The sequence below is a fragment of the Watersipora subatra genome, chromosome 2 (genome assembly GCF_963576615.1).
Source record: "Watersipora subatra chromosome 2, tzWatSuba1.1, whole genome shotgun sequence".
Lineage (NCBI taxonomy): Eukaryota > Metazoa > Bryozoa > Gymnolaemata > Cheilostomatida > Watersiporidae > Watersipora > Watersipora subatra.
This window is the reverse complement of record NC_088709.1, coordinates 61,655,468-61,670,703: the sequence shown is the minus strand read 5'-3', so window position 1 is coordinate 61,670,703 and position 15,236 is coordinate 61,655,468.

Genomic DNA, 15,236 nt, shown 5'->3' with positions numbered 1-15,236 from the left:
TAGCCAAACGACACTAATTTATTCTGCTGTTGGCACTGTAACATAAAAGTTTCGTAGGCATGGGTACAGAATTGCATAGCAATTACCTAAACGAACCTTCCTTGAGCAAAATATCAGAAAGTTATATACCTACTGTACATGTCGAATATTAACAACAAAATATTGTGTTAATCCTAGTAACTGTACCCTCCTACCATAACTTTAGTGTAGTGGTTTTGATCTGCCAATAATTATGCTAATTATTCTTACTTCTTTCAACGTCATTATTAAGCTTGAGACTAACAGCTAATAAACTACAGTATATAAATAGTTTTCAACAAATTATAAAGTAACTTTTGTAGTAAATATAATATCAAACACTAAAATGCACAAATATTTTGCATTTTGTTTAATTTTACTAACTTCCATTATACTCACACAATATCAAGCAGTTATGAAACGCAAGCTGAGAGACGAAGCATCGTACAATTTTCAGGAGTTAAGGGAAAAAATTCAAGAAATAGCATATCAATGTCTTCATTATTTTAAAGTTTTCACTATAACAAGTTCCAATTTTAATTCTCAAGAAACATTTTTGCGGACAATGCATGGCGAAAAATCGTTTTCACATGATGACAGAAAAACAATGTGTACCACATTGTAATGCGACAAAAAGGTGAAGCAGAGAGGTCATCAAAACCCAGGAGGCACTGTATACATGTATGCATTACTTTTTAGGAGTACTTATATGTATACTTTGATATGGTCTACTCAGTACTATGAAACTTGACACAGCTGATTGATGGATGATATTGTTAAGGAATATAATTACAGTGTATGTTTAGCTTAATCTTCTAAAATTTTCTCATGAATATTTTGTATGCAAAGAATAGTATGGAAAACGCCCTGAAGCATTCATCCTACTGACAAACCGTACGTAACCTGTTCTATTTAAAAGCTGCCGATATTCTAGTGTTTTGCTGTTGAGTTATAAGATAAGACTACTCCGAAAATAATGGCAGCCATCATAATAGTTGGTTGATCTTACAGCTAGTCATTCTATCCAGTCACGTACTCAGAACTACTAAATAAAGAAATATCTTCTAATTTTTTATGGTCTTCCAAGCCCATTCCACCAATTATTTAGAAGTTGTATCAAAGTTGAATTGAGTGTAGCCATGTGAGATTTGAAAGTCAATAGTTTGTTTTTGTGCTATCTGAGGAGTCAGTCTCACGCTAGAATTGAGATGAAACAATCATACTGAACTGCAAAGAAATTGAAGACGGTTTTTGGCTATATGACTTAGACAAATGGACTCATATTTTTCAGTGCATAGAACAAGATTTGAACTTTGGCATTCACAAAGTTTGGGAGTATATGCATGTATGTACTCGTAAGTTCTGGTCGTTTTTAGGCTCCCGACGCAAGTTTTTTGTTATAGAGACTTACCCCAATTATGTACTCTTACTTCTAAAATACAGAGGAAAATAATGATCACTTATCTGTAACGCTTTTATCTGATCAGAAAACTTTATAACCTTGACACCGTGACATCTTGAGCAGTATTAATAACTTAAATACTAAACTAATGCCGACATCTTTGTAAACCGGAAATCAAAACTGTGACTTGAAATCTTTTAGATTCTTTTCAGCGCTAGAATTAAATATACAGACTCAGACCTTGTAAAATAAATAAAACCTGCATAAATTAAAAAAGAAGAATATTTTTAATAGTTCATAATGATTAATTACTTGTAAGTTGGGCGGTTGGAATTGTTATGTTGTAATAAAAAATGTATGTTCTATAAAGGCCTTTGTAGTAGGACTACCGCTATCCATCACCTTTAATAGCCTCGCGTTGATTCTCAGATTGGTTTATAAAGCTTGAAACTTCATTGCATTATTTTTTTGAGGAATTTTTCAGGTTTTGGTTTTATATAGGATAGACATTATATTTTTTATTTTCTAGATCTACAAAACAGAAGACAATTTATTTCATTCATTTATGTAGTTTTAGTATACTATTTCAGTTTCAGGAATTTCAATCTCATGACCAACTGCTGCATAACATTAATATTCAAAACTTTGTATGTTGTGTAATTAAACAATACTTTTGGCTAAATTGGTAATATTTTGTAATTTATATTTTGCAAGAATAACTTTGTTCAAAAAAAAAAGGTTTTTGAAAATTGACAATTTTTCAAAACTACTTTTTTGTCACAGGTGTATATGTAAGTAAAAAGAGTTATCCACATAAAATCAATAATAATTTGACAGAAGGAACTTGATTGATTAGTGTGAAAGTTAAATAGGCAATACATTTCAATTCGGCTTTCTGCGCCAGTAACATGAATTAAACCGATTTTGCTAAAACACCACCAGTATTTAAAGTAAATCTCATAAGATTTAGCTGGTTGTGAATGAGTTAACCTATTCAACATTGTCTTTGTGTGCAATTGTCTGTGCATGCATGTGTGTGTGGGCTTGCATGATTGCCTATTTGGACAAGAGGGTCTGTTTGGCTAAGTGGGTGCATGTTTGCATGTTCCTGCGTGAGCATGAGCACACCTGTTACACAGTGACTGTATGTGCTTGTTGACACATACAAAAACTTTGTGTGTTCAAGTATTTTGACCAACACAATCTCTCTGAACTAGGCTTTGGAGAGTTTTGGGTTGCAAAATTTTCTAAACAGAGATTTAGTGCAACATCAGAGTTAACAATTGTTCAGTTATTAATGCAACATTTTAGCATACTCACGCTGCTTTATTGGTCAATATTAATGACACTTGAGGTATTTTATTAAAAAACACGTAATTCTGTATGAGTAAGAGAATTTTCACACAATTTTATGCACCAACTACTCAGCAGTGCCTTTTTAGCTTATCAAAACTGCTTTTTTTCTAATATTTCAGACTAAATCTCAAAGCTGGAAGTTACTAGAAAAACTTAGCAAGACATTGTCATATGACACTTCAAGTTTCTAGTAAAGTTTCTTTGATGAAAGTTTAAACTCAGCAAGATGCTAAAATTTCTGAAGACTTTAATTCGACATAGTTTGACCAATCTATTACGTTACTTAACTGCTTTTTTGCCAATTCCAATCATGTATTAATAATTGGTTTTGCAGCAGTCTTCAAGGAAACTTCTGTTTATTCTTGGTGAAAATATGAACAAAGCATGCAAATTAACAACAGAATTCACAACCGAAATTCGTTAGATTTCTCTAGTATACATGCAAAAGTAGAAAAGGCTAAACCTAATTTGGTTACTATTACAGTAAATCCAATATGTCAATATTGCTTTTTTAAGATTGTTTTTTAATAGCCCTAATTTTTTTCAGCAAGTTTATAATAATAAATCAGCAAGGCAACTAAAATTAACAATCAAAAGTTTTGATCTAACTCTTACTCAACAAAAGACATTAAAAATCTAAAAATAAACATCAGTTAAAATGTAATTATAATCTTTAAACCATCTGAGTAGTCAGTCTTAGCCCAGAATCCAGTAGAGACAATCAAAGCACTGAACTGCAAAAATTTGAATACGGTTTTTTGATCACGGGACTACCCATTTAAAGGAAATCTCCTTTTTCAGTGCATATAATAAAATATTTATTACCAGTTCGCAACCTTGGGAGGATACATGGATCATAGGCACTCTTACAATGTAAATAATCCATTTCAGGAACATTGATGTTATGAGGAACTTACATTATACAAACATTACAATGGATGTGAATTTTCTATGTACCATATAAAAATTATGTTGCTTGGTTCATGATGATTGGTATAATACCAATTTCATTACAATGGGGATGGTTAAAATACTTTCAAGTAAAACAAACAAAGCAATAAAAGCAAATGCAAGGCATAACAGGTGTCTATTTTAATTAGAGGCCTAGCCTAATTTGGAATCCATCTGATTTCAGAATGCTAGTTCACCTAGAGGGCATTAATAACACGTGCATAATTTTATGTTGACTTCAACAAGTTCTCATACAGTAAGCATATATGCTTGCAAACGTACAAATCCTTTTGTCAATTAATTTAGATTGAATTCTTACATATAACTACAACAGAGAGAAATAGACTGTTCTGGCTTGTTTGTTATACACAACACATCAATAGTTTTTTGGTAATTACACTTAGTCATAACTAGAAAACAATCGTTTTATCGTTTACGCAATACAAACATGATCTTACATATTACCTGTATAAATTAGCTTAATAATTAACCAACTTCAAGTTTCTTCACAAAAACCAAACATACAGATGATCTGTCACTATCATATATTGAGTATTAGTTCTTATCTGACTGCTTCTAGCAGCTCACGTCAAATATATGCACCGACATCTGCCATAAAGGTAGTCATAAGCAACATTACGATGCATACTTTTGGCCTTTCACCCATGTATTGCCCCTCACTAGTTTCAGTGGGAAAAACAAAGAATATTTGTGATCATAGTGACTTACTTGTTTATCAATAAAATATAAAGTTCTTCCTCGTGTGATGATGTCCTTTTTATACAACTTATTGCATTATGAAGTAAAACACAATGGTTTTTCATTGTCGCCATATAATCTCTACATTGACATAAAAATTCAGTCAAAGGTTTGCGCGATATTTGAAATTTGCTACCGGTGGGCTTTTTACAGTGAAAAAAACGAAAACGCCAATATGCTTTTTGCCAAGAGGTCTCCCACAATCCCTGAAATAGACACGATGACTAGTTTCTTTTTAAATGGCACTTCTCATGCAAAAAATAGTAGGTAGTATTTTCCATTCAGAACCAGTAGCAAAATTGGAGTTGCCATCCCTTTAAACAGGGGTTAAGCAATCAGACAAATTATCTTAATTGGCTACCAGAAATTCACCTCATTACATGAACAGTATCGATTAGGCTTCCTTGTCACTTTAGGTTAAAATAAGTTTCAATGAGGTCGGCTTAAGGCTATGGTAAAATAGGTTGAAAACCGATAGGTTGTAAAACTTTGGCGGGAAAGTTATTGTAGTTATATAAGGTAGTTAAAAATGTATATGAGTAGTGTAACTTAGCTTTAAGAGTGTGATTATTAAGCTAATTTCATTGAAAGTAAACTCAAAGTTTTATTATAGACCTGTCTCTAAAGTAAAAACTTTCTGTGGTACATAATGCACATAGTAAATTATAATGTCACATTTATTGCAGATCATAACCACTGAATACACTAAAGTTACTGTTGCTAATTATAGTTTTATAGTTACTTTAGTTTCTATACTATTTTGTTACTAAATTTTAATATGCACAGTACACATAAAAAGCTTGACGATTTTTACCACATGATGTTTGCATCACTTAATTTCTATGGGCTTTGATACCCTCTATCCAAAAATTTTGTTATTTGTTGCCAAGCTTAGAAAGATTAAAATAATATGACGAGGTTGCATTTGATTTTAAATAGGTACATATGATTTTAAATTGATCTAATATTTTTTTGGTCACTGCTTTCTTGTAAGCATTTTTAGATTTTTTTTGCCTATACTTTAGATACTTGATGTTATTATTAGATCTGACAGTTTTGACAGGTATTTGCTTTGTAGTATATTTTATCTGAGCCTAGCTACCAGATAAAACTGCAAATATGGAAATTGGAAACGAGAAAAGCCTGCAAGCACTTTGAGCAACAGTTTGAATAACAACTTAATGGTTGTGAAAGTTTTAGCAATGCATTTAGACGTGTCTAATATATATTTTAAAGTCATTGGAGTCTATAATTACTGTGATTAATCCTAATTGCTGCTTGTACACATTTCCACTTACTTGGAACATTTGCATCAGTTTTAAAGCATTGACTCCATTTTGAGCAAGTTTATCAAAAACTCTGGCTGCGCAATTATTTAAAAAAAGAAGCTTTTTTCCCATTATATACTTTTTTTATAGAATAAAATAAACCATGCGCTTTCATTTACCAAAAAGTTGCTTTTTATAGTCATTTAGATAGTGAAAATTGTTGAACCGCAAACTTTTAAAATATTTGTTAGTTGTTATATTGGGCAAAGCATTTAAACTAAGGTACACTACGGCAAATACTGAACTTGGGCTTTAATGTATATTCCACCAAAAGTGACAAGCAAAGTTGCTGATTTTATTACTCACTCACTTTACGTATTGCATCCTCTTGAATATCTTGATACATTTTTGTTGTTCTTTCAACCATGTGACCTGAACATGTTTGTAGAAACTCAAGTAAAAAGTTAGCCACTTTTTTGGCAATTGAGAGACTCTCCTTATAATAGGAGAGTCTAGCTTTGTTTACAATTAACATTCATCGGCCTAATGCAAAAGTAACTAGGACTAATATATTGAATGATACTTCCCTTTTTTTATTATTAACTCAATTTCTCTTATCTTCAAAGATCGACTACCAATTTTGTTCAGTTATGCCAAATACTGTATGTCTCATCGATTATATGTTGATGTTAAGATGTACTTTTCTTCTTCATTTACTGCTTCTATTTTTCCTCAAATTTGTTTTCTGTCTCAGCGTGATGAATTTCAATATAATCTTCATTTAGTAGATACAATCTTATTTGTAAGGAATTGCTATATTCATTACATGCAACTCGCTTTTCTTTCGCATGTGATGTGCCATTCTTTGCATTTTTTGCAATGCTTCTGTTGGCATGCCGTTTATCTGCTTTGAGGAGTTCTCTTCTCCTTCCATGTCTTTTACTGCTTCTTCTTTGGGTTGGCTTTTTAATATTACACATGACCAAGAAAAATGCTAAAAAATATATATCCTAATGGTGATGTGTTTATTTAATCTGCCAAAAAGTTTGAAAATTTTATAAGCATTCTTGAAGCATATTCTTACGCATTATTAAGAACCCCTAAAAGCATTAGTAGTCATTTTTTAAACATTACAAATATAGCAAGGAAGATTGGCAGTATTTTGTCAACTAAGCTAAGTGAAGTGACTTGGAACCCTGTTTATTTTGACCTTTGATCTCAAATCGGGGCTGGATAGCTTTATGGATATTGTAATAGCTTTGTTAATATTGTAACAACATTATGACAATTACATTTAGCGGTAAGCTGTGTTATTTAAAATAATATGATCAGCTGAGCAAGCAGGTGTTTGTGAAACGACAGTTGTAACTAGATGTCTCATTTTATTCAACGAAAGAAGTTTTCAGTTAACTAAACTATAATCTCGCCCGTAAGATTGCTAACACAATATTAAAAATTGATAATTTAGTTGGAAAGTTATATGTAACTAACAATTTCGATAGTAAGTCTGTATTAGTCTGACTACACACACAGTCAATAAAGCTTTGACCAAAATTGTTGCGCTTCAGAGTATACATGTACATTAAAAAAGCCAAATGAATAAATGTATGCACTAAATTATTGATATGGCAAAATTTGAGAAGCAGGATATAAGTGGTTACAACTACATGTAACTCAAGTTCATTTTTATCAGGTTTTAAATTTCTTACGAACACTTGAATTGATTGGACAAAATCAAACGCGTAATAACCTAATCATTGAAAGATAATCCCAAGCAAATCTAAAGCAAAATCTGGTTGCTTTTTAAATGATGAGATGGCGCTGGGTAAAGTATGCAAGCCTAGAACAACAAATGTCCTGAGGTGATTATCCATCTACTTACCATTCCGGCTTGACATTGCTTACTTCAGTGATTGGACGAGAACTGGCCTTTTCAAGGTGATATGGCCGTAGATACTGTCTGGAAAAAAGGTACAAAGTAAAAATAAGGACAACAATATCTAAAATCATCATAATTTCTTTAAGAGTTTTTGGTAGCACATTTTCTGATCGTTAACACCGGAAATGTTTCATAATACCAGTGTTCATTTGTTGTTTCTGAAACCCCATACTAGTTCCTTTATTTAACTGATTACAGTAACGAAAAATTGAAGAAATGAAGCTTTCAAGGAAATAAATGTAGGTGTCTCAAAAATTGAAAAATAATCTTTGGAGAACTGCGAGCTTGTGAGAAGAAAAAATCTTTTCATGAACCAAGCGAAATTTTTACATGTTAATTAATTATATATTGGGTTATTCAAAAGAGTATTTCCATTTGATGTTAAAAAGTTTTGTTACTTGGTTTCCGTCGTAGAAAGATTTGGTTATTAAACAAGGGCTGGTGATAACACAGGTGGTGATTTACAAACAAATGGTGCATCCAATGTACAACATTGTAGCTGGTAAGCTACAATGTTGTAGCTGGCAAGCTGATATCGGACCCGGGTGAATATGGTGATCAAAAATAGGTTTGAACATTACGATGTTATTTTTCACATTGCAATGAAAAAAGTCTACAGCACCAGCTGTTCCAAAGCGGTCACCCATCTATGGACTATCATGGATCAACATTGCTTATTGTCAGTGATCGGATGAAAACAGATGTTTTTAATATGAGATGCATCAACAAAGGTTCTACTGAGATTGCATAAAATATGTGAAACTATAAAAACAAATGAAATATTGTAAAACAAAATTACACAATAGTTCTTTAAGCAAAGCAAAGTTTTCGTCGACAAGCTGGTAGTTATATGGAAGCCATTAAATCATAATTTCCTTGCGTGGTAGTTTTTGTTAAACTGATAAGAATATTTGCCTTTGTGACAGATAATTTGTTCTACAAAAGCATTTTTTAGCATAGCCGAGCGAAGAAAAGTAAACTACAGGTAAAAGTATAACCATTTTATAAATTTGAATGTACTTAGAAAGAATCATCATTCTTTTTTTTAACGTAAGTACAGACATTTTTCCAAGTATTTGACAAAACTGTATTCAGAGCTCCATGGCATCTGAGAACTTTACTCTTTCAAAAAAAAGCTAATTAGTTGATTTTGTGTATTTTTCATATGGGTTGAGGGTTACCATTTCAATCTAAAGTTTTAATTCAGATTTTTTTTAAAGTTTTCTTTCGGTTTCATAAAGAGCTCAGGTGTAAATTTTGAACAAAACTAAACAACTTTTTCAAGTTCCAAGTTTGTCTATATTGAATTATTGCAGGTGTTTCTGTTGTACAAACAAAGAATTTAATTTTCACTCACCCTGGATGGTGGCTTGCATTTGTTTAACATTTATATGTTTTGAAATAAAACACGTTATTCAGTAGCTAGTAGGTAAGCCATTGTATAAATTTGATAAAGCCTAATGGAGAACAGTAATCAGAACCCTTGTCATACTTCACATTTATCAGCTAGTATGAGGTCTAAGATATAAAAATTAAAGAGACACATGATAAAAGCAACAGATAATATTGTCAATTTAAAGAGCTTTTATTACTATAGAAGATACACGTGAAAAGTATTGCATCGGCCATAACCCACTAAGTAACCAAGAGCAATATTGACTCAGACAGTAGTGAAAGTTGAAGTAGGAAACACGTAGAAATCATTATAGTATTGTAATGCTAAGTCTCATTAAACTAAAACTATCTTTATATATTATCGCTATGTTTTTTCATAGACTTTTCTTTGAAAAGAAATTATGAATGGAGAGATCTGTAGTTAAAAAAAATAGCTGTATATCTTAAAAAAATTCAAAAAATGGTAGACGTCAAAGGCTCAGAAACTGCAAAACTTTAAAGACCCTATCACAGGTGTATGTCCTAATACAGCCAAAAGCAAAAAAATGAGATCTTTTTTATCGTATCAAAGGAAAAATTTCCCTTCATAATATAATTTATACAAAGGTTATGATATAGGCCTAACAAGTTTCGGTAAATTAATTTGTTTAGGCTCTTCATTAAAATTATGTAAAATTCATTCTAACCCAAATGATGATGACTAAATCATGTTATTTTCAAATTAACAAAAAGCTTTCCAAGTTTTTGCAAGTAATGCCTGTTAAGAGACTCAAATGAGTTTTTTACCACACAAAAATTGACTAGGCTATAGCGTTGTGTTCATGAGAGCCTATTCACAAAAACATAGTAAACCGACCAACGTCAAAAATTTTAGCAGCGTTCTTAAAAAAACTGTGTAGTTGTAGGTTAACGTTTAATGGTTTAACTTAGTGACACATACTGGCAGATACAGTGAATTATAAAGCTGTAGTGCGTCTAAATAATACAACCATTTTTATCAGATACTCTTGCAGCGGTTCTTTCTTGTAATATTATACAACTAGAAGCAAACGAAAAATAGAAAATAAAACGTGTTAAGTGTCATGGCAAGCTAAATGACTGAAAATTTTGGGCGCTTCATGCAGCATGGTTTGCAAAGCTTGTGTTAGTAGTCAAAATACTTTAAACAATTATTAACTTTATTTATATGTTACATAGTTTTAAGAGCATTCTTACAGTCAAAGTATTAGCAACTGTAAGACTGGTTATTAATACAGTTGATACAGACATAAATTATGTTTTCTCTGTTTATTTTTAGGCTGAATGTAATGTTAAATAGTTTACAATCAGTTGCAAGTTCTCAGCAAGGTGGAAAACCTAAGCATTGTCATCAACTGAAAAAATCTCTTTTACAGAGCACTTTGATGAGCAGAAGTGAGTTTTAATAAATAAACTCAGAAGAGATTAGCACTGTCTCTTGTTTGATTGAAGATTGTTTTTCACATATCTCTAAAAGCAAATTCATGATACATGTAATTAAGATATATAGTGGTAACATGGTTATTGCAGATGCACATGCCTGCTCGAAAACTTTTTTAATAAAAACCTTTCTGTAGCATGATTTTCCTGGGATATCTAAGTTAGAATTTTGTCATGCAAAGATCTCACCAGATTTAGTGTCTAATCAGTGCTGCCTAAATTTTTCAGAACTATAGTGCCAATTTGTTTTGAACCTCAAGGAAACGCTTCGACGAAGTCAGTGAACTATTTGTGCAAAGGAGATTTTTTTTTATGTTTTTTGGTTCAATTATTCTGCTGTAGTTGACAGAGGCTGGACATCTTACTTCTTTTACAAATTACATCAGTGAAATCTATGCTCGGAATCAGGCAGAGTGATAGGTGACATCACCTAACAGATCTTGCTGAACACTTCACAAACCAAATGTTTCAAGCGATAACAGGATATATGCCTCATTAGGCCTTCCTACAGTCTTGACCAATTTCCATTCTGAACTTTAATATGATATTATCATGTTTTCAATCCTGTGTGATGTGCCCCATATGTTATATCTCTAATCAGTTTTAATAGTGTCAGTTTTATCAGCTGATCATCATGTTCAATACTCCGGCTGAGATCACATAATGTTCAGATGCTCTATTGTTGTTATGGTGACTCCAGTAACAACTTCCCTGTTGTCATGTGCCTCATTCAGACAGCTCATGATTTGTATTTGTGTGAGACAATAGAAATAAGACTGTCATGTCAATCTGTTAATTCAGGAGCTAATTGTAATGCTCAGCAAAGCAATCCAAGATATATTTCTTATTCCGTAAGACTGTCTCTCTATTACGTGTTTAAGCTGAACTGTTGCTCTCTTTTGTGAGTGAAAGAAGAGAGCAACATTTTGGTGACACCGCTTAGACTACAATGCTTCTCAAACATTTATAGCCAAACACCTTCATGCCGTTCTGATTAGCAGCAGACGGTAGATTTTTTCCTTTTTCTCCACACCAATGTGACTTCAGCTCTCTGGCGAATTGCACGATTTTGGTTTGTACTGCAGAGATTTTGCCTTGTTCACTCTCGTACAACATAAAATGCTCTAAGTTAGTGCAACATTTTGTCTTCAAGTAGCTGTGTTACATGTAGTACCACCTCCTTCTCTTCGAAACCATTTGCTCTTTTCAGGACAGCCTTCTCATTACCGCGTATGCTGTTCTGAAAGCCAGCCTCCTATAGGTTTCCAAACAAGAAAATGCTAAAGAAAATATGATTACTATTAATTGTAGTATTTTCATAAAACTGCATGGAAAAGATATTAGAGAACGTTTGATTTTTCATAACTAGAATTCTTTTTTTGGCAGAACAGAGATGTAAGTCAGCAAGTATAAGCAGGTTTACGCATACTGACATGTTTGGTTTCCATGCAGCATCTAGCCGGAAACAAAGTTTATCTATTGTTCGTATACTCAGAAAAAACTGAAAGGGGTTGGTTTTGGGCAAAACATTAAAAAGGTCAAAACAAATGTTTTGGATTACTTTTCTTACACTCTGTAGGATTGTTGGTCAATGGCAAAAATTCAATATAAGGACACTTTTAAAACCATTTCCTGCAAGACTAAACAGTGATGAGGCTATATAAATCTTGAGCATTTTTTCAAGCAAACACCCAGCATTAATTAACTACCTAAATGTACCTATTGTAAGTTTGATCATGAACCCAAACTGGTTATTTGTGTGTTACTTGAAAAATGGGACAGTCTTCAATTGTGGTGAAAGAACATAAACATGAGAGATGATGATACTATGCTACACAATTAAAGTAATATCACAGAGTAAAATATCAACTATCTAATTTTTTTAAATATCATAATGCCGAAAGTATTAGCAAAAGTCATCGAACATAAAAACTATTAATGTGGAGCTTTTAAAAATTGATCTCGGGTACTGACACCAGTGACTTGGTTTCAGCAAGTTTTATGCACATTTTTTTATTTACGGTTCATGATTTCATGCACATTTTTACAATTGTTAATGATATACATACTCAAAATGCTTACATTTGAATGAGTAGAATGTGGAAGCAGAAATATTACTACTTTGAAATTCAGCAGTTGTTTGTCAAAGCAATATAGATTAATTGAGTGTAAAATCCCGAAAGTAAATCATTGTTAAACATTGTCAAGGGACCTCTAGAACTTAGTAAAAACAATCAGTGCCATATTCTATTATTACATATTTTATTGTATACATGTTTCGGGTAGAATGAATTTAAAAAGTAAAACTATTAAACTTGAACGAGCATGAAAATGCTATGTAAATGCAAAAGGAGCATGTTACAATTTAGGTTGTGCGCATGAAAATACCACTGACTTGCTGACGTAAAAGGGTCCCAAATACACTACCATTATCTGTACTGAACATCCATGAGTGAGCAAATCAATAAAAAGTAATTAAGAATTGCTTGCAAAGATGTGAGAAACGGGATCAATATTTTATCAACTTCAACATATGTATATTAATTATTCTGAAACTTTTAAGCGTTTCAGAATACTTTGGTAAAGTTATCATTGCGGTTGCATTAAATCAACTCCGTCTTCTCAAGAATTTACCCGCAGGTTTTTCTTCACCAAAACAGTTGGTGGCTCAACGAACCAAGTAAACATGAAGTCAGTTTTGATCTTTGCTGTCATCTATGGTAAGATTTGAAGGAGTTAATATTGATCATTATGTTTAATAACTTGTGTTACATGAAATTTATTTAGCATTTCCAAGCTGTTTGAAGTAAGATACATCAAAATCATAACTATTGCATACCTTGGCAATACTGAGTAGTGTGCAGTTTTGGTAGTTTTCATGGTTTAGGTATTAGGCAGTTTCAGAAGTTTCAGAAGTTTGAAGTTTTTTCTTTGAAGTTTCAAAAGTTTTTACTTCTGTAATTGCCAGAAGTTAAATTCATTTCATGTTTTATCGAGCAATTCTTAAAACATTTCTTTGAATATATTTAATTCAGATCAAATGACAGTTAACTTTATACTAATAAAGTAATTACCTGTAGTTTTGTTACTACCAACTAAAGATACTTGTACATAGTTCACTCGCATCATACATGTATTTGTCGGCAAGTGTTGTTGTGTTTATACTAGCCCATGTAGATCCTAGTTGACGGCTTTAGTCAATATTCTTTGCAACACAGAAGACGCTATTTTCTCAATATACAAAGCTTTTTAATAAATAGTTGAAACATTCTCGTAGGTGATATTGATAAATTCGAGGGATATAAAAGCGATGAAGATTGTAGACACAAACTAATGAAAGACGTGATACTGTGTTTCCAAAGACTTTTTAGTATCTAAAGAGATGCAAAAGACGTGTACGTGTTCTACGAAAAGCCATCAAGTAATTAAAAGCTGTAGACACCTGCATCAAATGAAGAATTGAAAACAGAAGCCTTTTAGTTACCATTTGTGTTATTATTGTCGCGTTCGATAACGAACACCAGACTAATACAGATCTATGTTTTTTTCTTATATTTTTCTTAGTTATTTTGATGAGGTTGCAAAACAAACAAAATTATGAAGTTTCATCAAAGCGATTTTTTTCGCTTAATCGCAATTTTATCTTTATAAAAATGACAATTCACCAAAGTTATAAATTAAAAGATAATTTTTATACGAATAAAATAATTTGGCTTCTAAAATGAGAATATTCCTAACCTTAACAATAATGCAAAAACCTTTAAGGTTGAACTACTTGTAAAAGAATAAATACTCATGCAATCTTTGCTTGGTTGGTGCATCTAGAAGAGCCTATCAATGAGAACATCATGAAGTAAAATATAATTATTGTTTATCAGTGTTCCCCTTCCAATAACTTAGGTTGAGTGGATCAAGTTTGTAAACTTTTGCAAGTTATTGCATACGGAAAGAAAGCCAAAAGTCTCTCTTACTATGAATCAAATAATGAATACCAGCTTGTATTCAAAATAAACTCATACATGTATTAATCTTTTATTAATATATGTCAGTCACATACACAGGCAAGACAAAAATGTATTTCGTCTTGTTTTCTGCGTCAATCTACTGTAATTATACGGAAGTCATGATTAGGCTCTGCCACATACTGCATCATTGTCCTTGTCTCTTCGTCGGCAGCCCACGCGCTCGGATCGAATCAAGCCGAGTTTAACCGAGCTGAGCTAAAATTCAGACGGGCCACAAGGTTGGTTGGCTTCTACCAGACATCCACTAAAAGGACCACTTTTATTTAGCACTAGAGTGAGAGAGCTAGCTGAGCGCAAGCTGTTTTGGTTGGGCCACCTACTTAAGGCAAAGTGCTAGTTTTTGTACTAGTTTTTATTTGTTGACATTGAGGGCACCCTTAGTAACTATGCAATGCATTAACCGTCTTAATGACTTTGACCGCTTCTTTTCATTTGTTGAATTTATCAGTACTTGCCTGGCTCTGTTTTTTCTGTTGCTCAACTTAAGACTAGATAGCGGACCTGTACTCTACCGACACAACCAGTGCTCTGGATGCCAACTGGTTCCTTTGCTGACTCTAGTTGACATGGCGGGAAGGGGCTAGATTCTTGATTAATTTGTCTCTCTAGACAGACCGACAAAGTCTAGTCGATTAGTTTATTTGCCGAGTCGACTAGTTGCAAGG